Source organism: Erithacus rubecula, assembly GCF_903797595.1.
Source record: "Erithacus rubecula genome assembly, contig: scaffold_229_arrow_ctg1, whole genome shotgun sequence".
In the NCBI taxonomy this organism is placed as follows: Eukaryota; Metazoa; Chordata; class Aves; order Passeriformes; family Muscicapidae; genus Erithacus; species Erithacus rubecula.
In genome coordinates, this window is record NW_027636090.1 from 92,400 (window position 1) to 104,685 (window position 12,286).

At 51.5% G+C, this 12,286-nt stretch overlaps 1 long non-coding RNA gene across 1 annotated transcript in view; it reads right to left on the minus strand.

Moving 5' to 3' along the window:
• LOC306815793 overlaps positions 1-8,092 on the minus strand; it is a 47,460-nt gene extending 39,368 nt beyond the window's left edge. Inside the window, exon 1 of the long non-coding RNA XR_013777469.1 lies at positions 8,016-8,092. This is a non-coding gene — a long non-coding RNA (uncharacterized lncRNA). The remainder of the gene's footprint in view (positions 1-8,015) is intronic.
• Between the last annotated feature and the right edge of the window lie 4,194 nt (positions 8,093-12,286).

Consider the following 12,286-nt stretch of genomic DNA (forward strand, 5'->3'; position numbering starts at 1 on the left):
CTGGAGCAGGGTCCTGGAAGGACTTGTGAGCCCATGCAAGTGTGACTCACTTTGGAGCAGTTAGTGAAGAACTGCTGTCCATGAGATGAACTCACCTTGGACAAGTTCATGGAGAAGCATCTCCAGAAGGAACCTCATGGTGCAGCAGAGCAACCACTCCTCTCCCCGAGCAGCAGGAGAAACAACGCATCATGAACTGACCCTGCACCCACTGAGGCAGGAGGTAGAGCTGGGAAGGAGGGAGAGATGGGCAGAAGGTGTTTTTAAAGCTTCATTTTACTTCTCACTATGCTGCTCTGATTCAATTCATTTAAATTCAATTAATATCTCTAATTTCAAACCTGGTTTTCCCATTATGGCATTTGCTGCATGATCTGTTCCAGTCCTTATCTCAACCCATGAAGCCATCATTATGTTTTCTCTCTCCTGTCTATCTCTGGAGGGGAGTGAGAGAGCAGCTCTGGTGGGTGTCTGGCATTCAGCCAGGGTCATCTGACAACACTTCCTTTCTCTCATTCTTTCTTTCTTTCCAGAGGTCACAGTGCAGAGGCTGAGTGGGGCTTTGATGGGGGCAGTGAAGGTGTTGGGGAGCAGCAGGGACAGGAGCCCCAGGGATGTGGGACAGGCATGAGAGGGGCCCAGGCAGCTGGCAGGGGCAGCAGGACAACGACCCTGACAAGGTCAGGTGCACAGGGCAGATGTGAATTTCACAAATCTAGGACCTCTCAATATTATACCACCTTCATTGCACCAGATACCAACGGAGGCACACTGAGGGAAGCCTGAGGAGTTAGTGCCCCTGAGTTGTGGAAGAAGAGTCAGATTTGTTGCCAGCCTTAGGTTGCAATGCAAGAAATAACACAGGCAAGTATATATTCTATCACCCATCCTGGTTAAAACCAGGTAGAGCAGTGTTCCATTATCTTTTCCATGACATCATTCTTCATAATTGCAGGGGGGATGGGGAAGCAGTATCCTCTGTTAATAGGCCAGCTGTTAAAGCCAGGTGCAGCTGTTTTCTTTACTTCTTCCAGGACCCACGCTCTGTCTATGAAGATATCTTTGGCTAATAAGCCACTAAATCTCACTGCAGGACTGATCAAATTACATCCTCAATTTGAGATGCCACCCTCATCCATGAGGAAGTGCCAAAAAAAGTCTGAAAATTTGAAACATCAGAGAAGCCTTTTCCCATTAAATTTCCAGAGGAAGATCAAGTCCATCTTCATCACCACTAGACTTAAAAAAGAAGCTACACCTTTCTCCAAAATCATTGTTTCAACAAAACCACATCTGTCACTCCAAGAAAACTACAGTCAGAATTAATCCCACTGCTAACAACACCCTGACCAACAGGGCGTCAGGCTGTATTCTGACTCTGTCAGTACTCTGCTTTTTATACTACTATATTTTTATTTTAATTTTCCTAGAAAACACTGTTATTCCTATTCCCATATGCTGAAGGAAAGCACTGCTTCAGCTAGTGAGAAACCCTCCCCTGCCTCACGGAGGGACAGTCTGATGATGCAGCAGTGGAACCCACAAACCCTCCAGGCTCCAGCTGAGCTGCAGGGGCAGGCACAGCCAGCAGCAGTCACCCTTGTAAAAACTAAAAAGTCTAAGATGAAATGAGAGCACCCAGTTAATAAAGATAAGAAAGGAGGGTCCTCACAACCTGTAGAGGAGTCAGAGGTTGAGATTATCACTGATTCCCTGTAGTATAAAAGTCTCTGTAATTTGCAAAAAGACATGGTATGATGGGGGCATAAGGTTTATACAATCTGATTACTTCAGGTCCGGAATTTTTTGGGTACAGGTGTACAACTGGATGGTACTGAGGCAAGGAATTTGGGATCCTTGACCCAGGACTCAGGTGCGGATCAGGTAGTCGTAAGGGAGCCAGACCCCCTTTCCCTCTGGGAGTAGTTTTTAATGAGTGTAAGAGAGAGGTTTGTGCACAGAGAGAAAATGCAGGAGCACCACCATAGAATGCACTGGAAGAGCCTTGAGGAAGGGATCCAGCAGCTGAGAGAAGTGGCAGCACTGGAGGTGCTCTCTGGGAGGGGTGGACAGCAGGACAATGGCCATGACAAAGTCAGGTGCACAGGGCAGATGTGGAATTTCACAAATCTAGGACCATCTCAATATACCACCTTCATTGCAATGACTAATGCTGGTAACAACCAAGAGACTGGGTTCTGTCACCAACAAGCTCAGAAATTACAAGAGTATGATCAACAGCCCGAGGCAGACTCGTGTCTCTGCTCTGGCTAAGGAACTCAAAGAGGAGTTTAAGAGATGAGGGAGATAAGGGAGGAGATCAGGAAGATGAATGCAGCATGAGTACGAGTCACAGGCCCCAAAGTCAGAGCCCAACGCCCCCCAGCTAGGGAGAGAGGGTACACCCCACAAGCTGACCAGTGGTTCTTTTTGCACAACCATGGGGAAAACAGGAAAAGGTGAGATGAGAAACCCACCTCTGTCCTGGCAGCACGGGTGTGTCAACTCAGGGAGGGAAATGTTAACAGAGGGAGCTCCACTAAAGTGAAGGGAGCCTCCCATGACCAAGCTGCCAGGTATTAAAGAAAGGAGGATAACCTGTGTGATCCCCTTAAAAGAACCTCTAGTATGTATGCCCAAAAAAGAAATAATAACCAGGGCTAGAGGGGCTCTGCCTCGAGCCAGGGAGAGGCATGGGAAAGCCAGGTCTTTTGGATGGAGTAGATCCAATGCCCTGGCACATCAGAGCCACAGAAACATGAGGCGTTAGTTGATCCTGGTTCACAGTGTACCCTAATGGCATCAGGACATGTGGGGGAAGAACCTGTTGCCATTGTTGGGGTGACAAGAGGATCACAGGAATGACTTTGCTGGAGGCTGAGGGGAGCCTGACTGGGAAGGAGTGGCAGAAACATCCAATTGTGACTGGCCCAGAGTTGCATCTGGTTGTTAATTAGGGTGGTAGCTAATGAAGGAGCAGGAAAGGTCTTTGCAAGGGTTTTATAGAGATGTTTATTTCAGCCACAGATCTGCATCACCCAGAGTTCAGGGAACAGAGGCAATGGGGCTTGTGGGGGCTTCAGTTTTGGTACATGGGATCAGCAGGCGGGAAAAACTTTAGGGGCCAATTACCAGGGGACAGGGGGTGTCCAAGGGTGGGGTTAGGGCAAAAAGGCCAACAGGGAAACAGAGTCGGAGTGACCAAAAGGCTGACAGACAGGGAGAGGGGCACAGGGTTGACCCAGGGAATAAAACAGGGGTTGCTTTCCCTAATTGGGAATGCCTTTGGTCTCCACAGCCCAGATGCTCTGTGTATTCTAGGCACAGACTTTCTCAGGAACAGCTATTACAAAGATCCAAAGGGACTCAGGTGAGCTTTTGGAACAGCTGCTGTAGAGGCAGAGGGCATTAAGCAATTGAACACCTTGCCTGGATGATCAGAAAACACCTCTGCAGTAGGACTCTTGAAGGTAGGAGAGCAACAAGTGCCAATTGCCATCACGATGGTGCACTGCCAGCAGTATCAGATGAATCAAGATGCCATGATCCCCATCCATAAAATTTTGGCTAGAAACCCAAAGGGTGGTCAGTAAAAATCACTCATCCTTCAACAATTGCAATTAGCCTGTGGGCAAGTTTGACAGAAAATAGAAATTGACTGTAGACTATTGTGCCTTGAATGGAGTGACTCCACTGTGGGAGCAAAGACAGAGAGTACCATGGATTTAATTAGCATAAGCAGCTGGATAACCAAGAGGCCTTGGTAAGAACACAGAGAGCTTTGAAGATTGCATGAAGATTGGATAAAGACTGGTGACAGGAAAGAAGACTGAATTAAGTAGAAAAGTTGCAATATGTGTGATGATTAACCCAATCAATGCACTAAAAAAAATAATACTAGCCTTCCTAAAAATAGTATATAAGCATATGTAGCTCACAGTAAATTTGGATTCTGATCACCAGTCAGTAGTTCCTGTCTCTCTCTCTATAATTCCTGAGCGCTGCTGTGCCAGACATGCTGGAACTCCAGTACGAGCTGGAGTCCAAGGCAGCAAAGTGGCACCACTGACATTGCAATTTTTCAATGCATTTTTCTCCATTCCTTTGGCAGCAGAGTGCAGGCCTCAGTTTGCTTTCACCTGGAGGGGTGTCCAGCACACCTGGAACCCACTGCCCCAGGGCTGGAAACACAGCCCCACCATCTGCCATAAACTAACCCAAACTGCACTAGAAAGGGGAAAAGCTCCAAAACATCTACAGTATACCAGTAACATCATTGTGTGGACAAACACAGCAATAAAAGTGTGTGAGAAAGGAGAGAAGATCATCCAGATTCTGAAGGAAGCTGGCTTTACCATCAAGAAGAGCAAAGCCAAGGGACCTGCCCGAGAGATCCAGTTCCTGGCAGTGAAGTAGCAGGATTGATGGCGTCAGATTCCCTCTGAAGTTATCAATAAGATCACTGCAATGTCTCCACCAACCAGCAAGAAGGAAACACAAGCTTTCCTAGGCACCATAGGATTTTAGAGAATGCACATTCCTGAGTACAGCCAGACTGTGAGCCCTCTCTACCTGGTTACCTTAGAGAAGAACAATTCCAACTCCAGCTCTGAACAGTAACAAGCCTTTGCCCACATTAAGCAGAAAATCGCACATACAGTAGCCTTTAGCCCAGTCAGGACAGGACCAAAAGTGAGGAATGTGCTTTACTCTGCAGCCAGGAACAATGGCTTGTCCTGGAGCCTTTAGCAGAAGGTGCCTGGGGAGACTCAAGGCCGAGCACTAGAATTCTAGAGCCAAAGTTACAGAAAGGCCGAAGCCAACTACACTCTCAAAAAAATAAGAAAGTTCAATCCACCTCAAAAGTAATTAGTACAAAAGCACAACTCCTCTTGGCACCCCAACTACCCCAGTTCTGGAATGGATGTTTAAAGAAAAGGATCCCTCTACCCACCACACCACCAACACTACATAGAATAAATGGATTGCCTTCATCACACAGTGAGCCTGTATTGGAAATCTGAATTCCCCTGAAATTTTAAAAATAATTACAAACTGGCCACAAGATTAAAACTTTAGTCTCAGTAACAAAAAGGAGCAGAAACAAGTAACCCAGGCTAAAAACCTCCACCATACAAACAACTACCAGCACAAGAAACACGCTGTGCTCTTGTCACTGACAGTTTCTGTCTCATGCTTGAGATGAACCAGAAGTGGAAAGTGGCCCCAGGGAGCCCCACACGACGAGTCACACAAGCTACTGAAGGAGAAGGTGAATCAAGTGCACTTGCTGAACTCAAAGCCATTCAGCTGGCCCTGGACACTGCTGAAATACAGAACTGGCCAAAGCTCTACCTTTATACGGAATCATAAATAGTAACCAATGCTCTGTGGAGTGAGCTAGAAAGGTAAAAAAAGGCCAGCTAGCAACATAAAGGAAAACCAATTGAGGCTGCTGATGAGTGGAAAAACATTGCTACCCAGACAAACTATCTGTAAAAGTCCATTTTGTAGATAGGCATGTCCCCAAAAGGTAGGTAATAAAAAACACCAAAAGAACAAACAAGTAGATCAAGCTGCAAAAATAGAGATGGCACAAAAAAATTTAAATTACAAACATAGGGGAGAGTTGTTCCTTACTCAATAGGCCCATAATGCCTCAAGCCATCAAGGCAAAAATGCCACCTATAAGTAGGCACAAAACTGAAAAGTAGATTTAACCATAAATAGAATTTCTCAAGTTATCCATAACTGTAAGACATGTGCTAAAATCAAGCAAGCCAAACCGATAAAGCCTCTCTAATATGGGGGGCAGTATTCCAAATATAAGTATAAAGAAGCCCAGCAAATGAACTACATCACACTGCCTCAAACCCCCCAAGGCAAGTGCTTCGTGATCACAATTGTAGAAGCCACCACTAGATCATTAGAAACCTACCCTGTACCTCACACTACTACTCAAAACACCGTCTGAAGCCCAAAAAAGCAAGTCCTATAAAGACACAGCACCCCTGAGAGAATCATCAGACAACAGGACCCATTTCAAGAACAGTCTTAGAAACACCTCAGCCCAAAACCAGGATATTGAATAAATATATAATATCCCTTATCATAAATCAGCTGCCAGGAAAGTTGAACAGTACAACAGACTACGTAAAATTACCCTAAAGGCACTTGGTGGGGAGGCCTTCAAAAATTGAGAAATGAACTTAACAGAAGCCACCTAAACAGTCAACACCTGAGAGTCCATCACTCAAGCAAGTCCTGCCCAGTCTGAACCCTTGCACACAGTGGAAGGGGATAAAGTCCCTGTAGTACATAAAAAAGGTATTTTAAGGCTGTTTAGATTAGTCTAACCTCAAGAAAAGGCATAACCTACCTAAATAAAATCCAAAATTTGAAACATCAGAGCAACCTTTTCCCACTAAATTCCCAGTGGAAGACCAGGACCATCTTCATCACCACTAGACCTTAAAAAAGAAACTACACCTTTCTCCAAAATCATGTTTCAACAAACCACATCTGTCACTCCAGGAAAGCTGTAGTCAGCATTTAATCACACTGCTAGCAACACCCTGACCAACAGGGCGTTAGGTTGTATTACAACTATGTCACTGTTTTGCTTGTTGTATTACTATATTTTTATTTTTATTTTCCCAAGGAATAACTGTTATTCCAATTCCCATCTTTGCCTGAGAGCTCATTAATTTCAAAGTTACATTAATTTAGAGGGAGGGAGTTTACATTTTCTGTTTCAAGAGAGGCTCCTGCCCTCCTCAGCAGACACCTGTCTTTCAAACCAAGACACTGCACTGCTCCATCTCCATCCCCCATGGCAGGATGATCCCCAGTGACCCCCAGTGGGCAGAGCCCCAGTGGTCCCAGGTGATCTATGTTGGGAAGACACCTGGCTGGGGGCTCCACATCCTCCTGGCTCCCCGTGGCCTTTTCTTTCTGGATTTTCTTTGCCCTTCCCAAACACACAAAACTGGGGTAAAAATAAATAAGTTGAACTAAGATATGGAAGGGGACATGGGGGGATCTTCCCAGGGATAAGAGAGATGCTGGGTCCGAGGGAGTTGAGGGTTCCTGGGAGGAACTGGGGGGTTGCACAGGGCTTTGGGCACCCCAGTCCCAGCAGCTCCAGCTGCACTGGGAGATCCTGGTGGATGTTCTGGGACAGTTGATCAAGGACCCCCTGCCCTGGAACTGTCCCCATGTCCCCCTGCCCATTCCCCTGCCACCTCACTCCCAGTCCCATCCTGCTTCCATTCCAGTCTGGATCCCATTCCCTCTTTCATTCCCTGTCCCATATTCTGTTTGGTTGCCTTTCCCATATTTCCAGGTCCATATTCCTTGTCCTGTTCCTATTCTCATATTCCCATATTCCTATTCTCTCATTCCCATACTTCCATTTCTATAAACCCTGTCCCATTTCATAGTTCCCACTCCCAGTTCTACTCCCGTATTCCCATTTCCAATCCTGGTCCCATCTTCCTAATCCTCATCCCATATTCTCTCTCTGGTTGCTGTTTTCACATTCACCATCCCATTCCATGTTCCTTTGGGCATTGCTCAGGGCCCCCAGCTGGCCCCAGCAGCCCATCCTGCCAGCAGCCCTGGGCTCAGAGCCCTCCCTCCTGCTGGGGCCGTGCAGGGGCCACGGGCCTGCCCCAGGCTCCTGTTCTGCCCCAGGAGCAAGGCTGCAGCTCCAGCCTTTGTGCCCTGGGCCGCAGCAGCCCAGGGCAGGCCCAGCTGCAGAGCTCCCAGCCCCGATGGGCTTCACTGCAGCACTGCTGAACACTGATCCCCATCCCAGATTCTCTCTGTGCTTGCTGGTTGCACACTCCCTGTCCTGTTCCCATATTCCCATCCCAGCTCCCATTCCCAGTCTCTATCCCCATCCCATATTCTCTCTCCGCTTGCTGGTTGCACACCCCCTGTCCTGTTTCCATATTCCCATCCCAGCTCTCATTCCCGGTCTCTATCCCCATTCCAGGCCCCGTTCCCGGTACCTCTGCCGTATTCTCGGCCCTGTCCCTACTCCCGGTCCCTGTTCCCTCCTACCAGACGCCGCCGCCATCGCTCTGGCTCCCCTCGGCTCTCACATGACCGGGAAAACCGCGCGCTGCTCGAGCCCACCAATCACAGCGCGCGATCGCTCCTTTATTTGCATAACCACGCCCTTGTGCTTGGCCCCGCCCACCGCCGCCTGTAGCCGAGTCCCGGCGCTCCTTGCTCTCAATGCTCCCAGTAAGAGCGGTACTGGGGGGGAAAGCGCTCCCAATTCCTTCCCAGGGCTCTCAGGATCGCGTGCGGTGCTCCCAGTACCGCTCCCAGTGCTCCCACTATCATTCCCATCGCCGCGCGGGGCGAGGCCGCTTTGGAACCTCCCAGAGCAGAGCGCGGCTGCTTTTGGGTGCCGACACCTGCCCGGGCCGAGCGGGGAACGGAGGGGGAGCGGGAGGAAGAGGAGAAGAGGGAGGAAAAGCAGGGACCCAGGAGAAGCAAGAACAGAAGCAGGAACAGAAAGAGGGGGAGTGGAGGGAAAAGGAGGAGCCGCAGAACCTCGCGCGTAGCCCGGCCGCCCCCTCAGGCGGCAGCTCAGCGGGTACGGCAGCATCGGCCCTCCCCTGGGAGAGGAGGTTAGCGGGGAGGGGCGCTGGCCACAAATCCATCGCGGGACTCTAGGGGACGGCTTTTTCCAGGGCAGGGGATGTTTGGATCTTGCAGGAGCCAAAAGCTGAGCTGGAAATGCCCCTGAATGGATCGTGCCGGGTCGCTTTTTACCGGCGGGGAGGGGGCGGTATCGGCTGTGGGGGTCCCCGGGAGAGCTGGAGGGGAGCCCTGGAGCGGGGAGAGCGCAGAGGGGCGATCCCGGAGCCGAGGGACCCCTGGCAGCCTGGAGGGGTGCGGGAGGTTGGTGCCTGAGGCTCAAAGGGGCTGAGCACTTGATCAGAGGGACCATAGAACCCAACACGGTCAGCCCTTGTTTTTCCCCCCAAACCAGGATTTCCCATTCCCAAACCTTGGCAGAAGGAGGAAGACGAAGCCGTGATGAAGATGGTCCGGGAACCCGAGGCAGGTGAGCAGAAAGTCACTGCCTCTTTCCCCCTCTGTCCTGCTTCATCTCCCAGCCCAGCACAGCCCCTGGCTGCAGGACAGCCCCACTGTGTGCGCTGTGCTGACAGGGATGCAATGGGGGAATCTCCTTCCCTCTGGTACGAAGGCAAATCTCATCCTCTCCTTGTCCTTCCTCGCCCAGACAAGGAGCAGAGGATGGAGACTAGGGAGGACAAATCCCCGCAGCAGTGTGTCCTCAACTGTCCCCCTGTATTACATGGACTCGGTGCTTGCCATCCTGGATGCCCTTGTGTCCCTGCCCCGGGCCTGTGGATCTCCACTTCCAAGAGATTCAGAGCTGGCCCGGCTGCCAGGGGACACTGGCACTCTGGTTGGGTGGCCTGGTGATGTTGGTGGGAGGGGGTTTGGTGTCATCTTCGGACCGAATGTGGGTCTTGTCCACTCTGCAGTGAAGAGCAGCCAGGGCCAGGGAGCCTGGGATGGATGGGTACAGGAGAGGTTGGACACTGGTCCAGATGGACACCAGAGCCATGGATCCCATTCTGGATGGACACTGGTCTGGATCGATATCAGAGCCATGGATCCCATTCTGGATGGACACTGATCCAGATGGACACCAGAGCCATGGATCCCATTCTGGATGGACACTGATCCAGATGGACACCAGAGCCAAGAATCTGCAACGTGGTGGGTGCGGGGTTGCGCAGAATCCTCAGGGGGATGATGGGGGGTGGAAGTGGCCAGGGCTGACCCCAAAAATGCTGTCACCTGCCGTCCTGTAGGATGTAGGCCACGCCCTGCTTTGGGGCACTGGTGACAAACTGGTGGGTGGCGGTGACAAAAAGCGCAGGTGCCACCTCGGAGATGGCACAGCGAGGGGGTCCTGTGCACCAAGCCCCCGCCCCTGAGGGTGACAAAGGGGGATCAGTGGCATTACCGAGGGGAGTCCCCCTGTGCCCGCGGCATGGGTTGGGGGGCACCCATCACCCTGTCCCCCTGTCACTCTGCTCCTCTGTCACCAGAAGGGGTGGGGCCTCAGGGGGGCTGGTGTGGGCACTCACTGGGTGGGGACCTCTTCCCTGGTGGGCAGGGACATCTCGAGAATTTGGGACTCCACAAATTAGGACCCTTCAAGGTGGGGATGCCAGGCTGGGAGTGCACCCCCACCACCCCCAAATCCACCCCATGGACCTCTCCAAATTATTTTCTCTATCTCATCATTCCAAATTCAGCCCCCTCAAATGCCTCCCCTGTTCCATTGACCCCAAATCCAAGCCCAAAATTCTTCTTCCCATCCCACCACCCCCAAATCCAACCCCTGGACCTTCCAAAATTACTCCCTCCATCCCACTGCCATGTAATGCAGGCCCTGGACCTCCTAAAATGAACTCCCCCCACCACACATGGAGGTGGAAGCCCCGCCAGACACTCCCGAGCCCCCTGCCCTACCGAAGACCTGCAAATGGCACACCGTGACCACTGCCACACCCAGAAGGACTCTGAAAGGGGTGGGGGATCCCCGGGGAGCCAGGCTGGGTGCGGCTGCAGGGCTGGAAACGCTCCTACAGCCACTCTGACACCGACAGCAACAGGGCTGGTGACAGGGGTGTCCCCAAGGCCAGCATGTGCTGGTCACTGTTCCAGAGGGCATTTTCCACCCCTCCAAGGCATCCAAGAAGCCACGGGGATGTGAGGGGATGAGGCCACATGAATGTCAGCAGTACCTGCACTCCGTGGGCAGGAGGAGTAGACGTGCTGTCCCCGGGGCAGGTGAGAGGGTACAAGGGTGGGAGAGTGGGGGAAATTTTGGGGTGATGGGTGGGGGCTGATGATTTTTGGGGTGATTACAATGGGTGGGGGGTGATGATGGGTGGGGGATGATGAGGATGATTTTGGGGGTGGTGGGTGATGGGATGATGATGATAGGTGGGATTGATGAATTTTGGAGTGATGATGGGTGGGTGGTGATGATGATGGTGGGTGGGGGGTGATGAATTTCGGGGTGACAAGGATGGCTGGGGGGTGATGGGGATGGTTTGAGGTCATGGTTTGGGGAAGAAATGACTTTTAGGGTGATGATGATGATGGTTGGGAGGTGATGGATTTTGGGGCATGGGGTGGGAGGTGCTGGCCTGGCACAGCCACCTGGAGTGCCTTGTCCCCCCCTCGTCACTCCCATGTCCCCACATGTCCCCATGCCAGGGGACAGTGGCACCGGGCCAGGTCCTGTGGCTCCGGCACCAGGACCCAGCCAAACTGACTTGGCACTTGTGGGGCCACCCATGGGGTGGGCATGGAGCCACCCTAGCCTAGCCCCACACCTGGCCTGTCATTGTCACGCTGCCACACCTGCCAGCATTTGCAACCCATGGACACGTGTCCCCTGGCCCTGCCATGCTCATGGTGCCACCTCCATGAGCATCACGACACCTGTGGTGCCACCTCCATGGCCACCTTGGTGTCATCATACCCATGGTGGCTGCTCCATAGCCACATGTGCCCTTGTGTCACCACAGTCATGGTAGCACCTCTTTGGCCATGTGTCCCCTCGTGGTTGGACCTCCATGGATGCCTGTCCCCTGGTGTCACCACATCCTTTTGGCACCTCCATGGCCACCTGTCCCCCATCCTAGCACCCCTGGTGGCACGGCCAGGCCACATGTCCTCTGTCACTGCCACACCCCTCGTGGGTGGCAGGCACACAGGGGGCACCCATGCCGTGTTCTGTCCCCTCCCATGGCCAGGGCACACCATGGCCCCTGCCGAGCAGCCCTGTAAATGGCCTCTGTTACAAGCAGCCAGTAAGGAAGGGCAGGGAATTGTTACTGTGACACTTAAATGCAGTTTATTTCTTTTGTTCATCCAAAGAAGTTGAGGGATATTGTAGGTGCTGTACTTAGGAGGAGTGGAATGACTGAGTTCACCAGGCTGGAACAGCTTTATTCTTGAGTGAAAGCTGAGTGCTGGATGTTGAAGTAATTTCAGAGAAGCTCAGAATCTGCTGAGTTGGAAGGACTCCATCAGGATCATTGAGTCCAACTCCTGTCCCTGCACAGAACACCACAATTCCACCGTGAGCCTGAGAGCATTGTCCAAATGCTTCATGTCCCAAGACAGACTTGGGGCTGGGACTGACTGCTTCCCTGGGGACCCTGTTCAATTGCTCAAGCTCCCTCTAGGTGAAAAACTTCTCCCTGATATC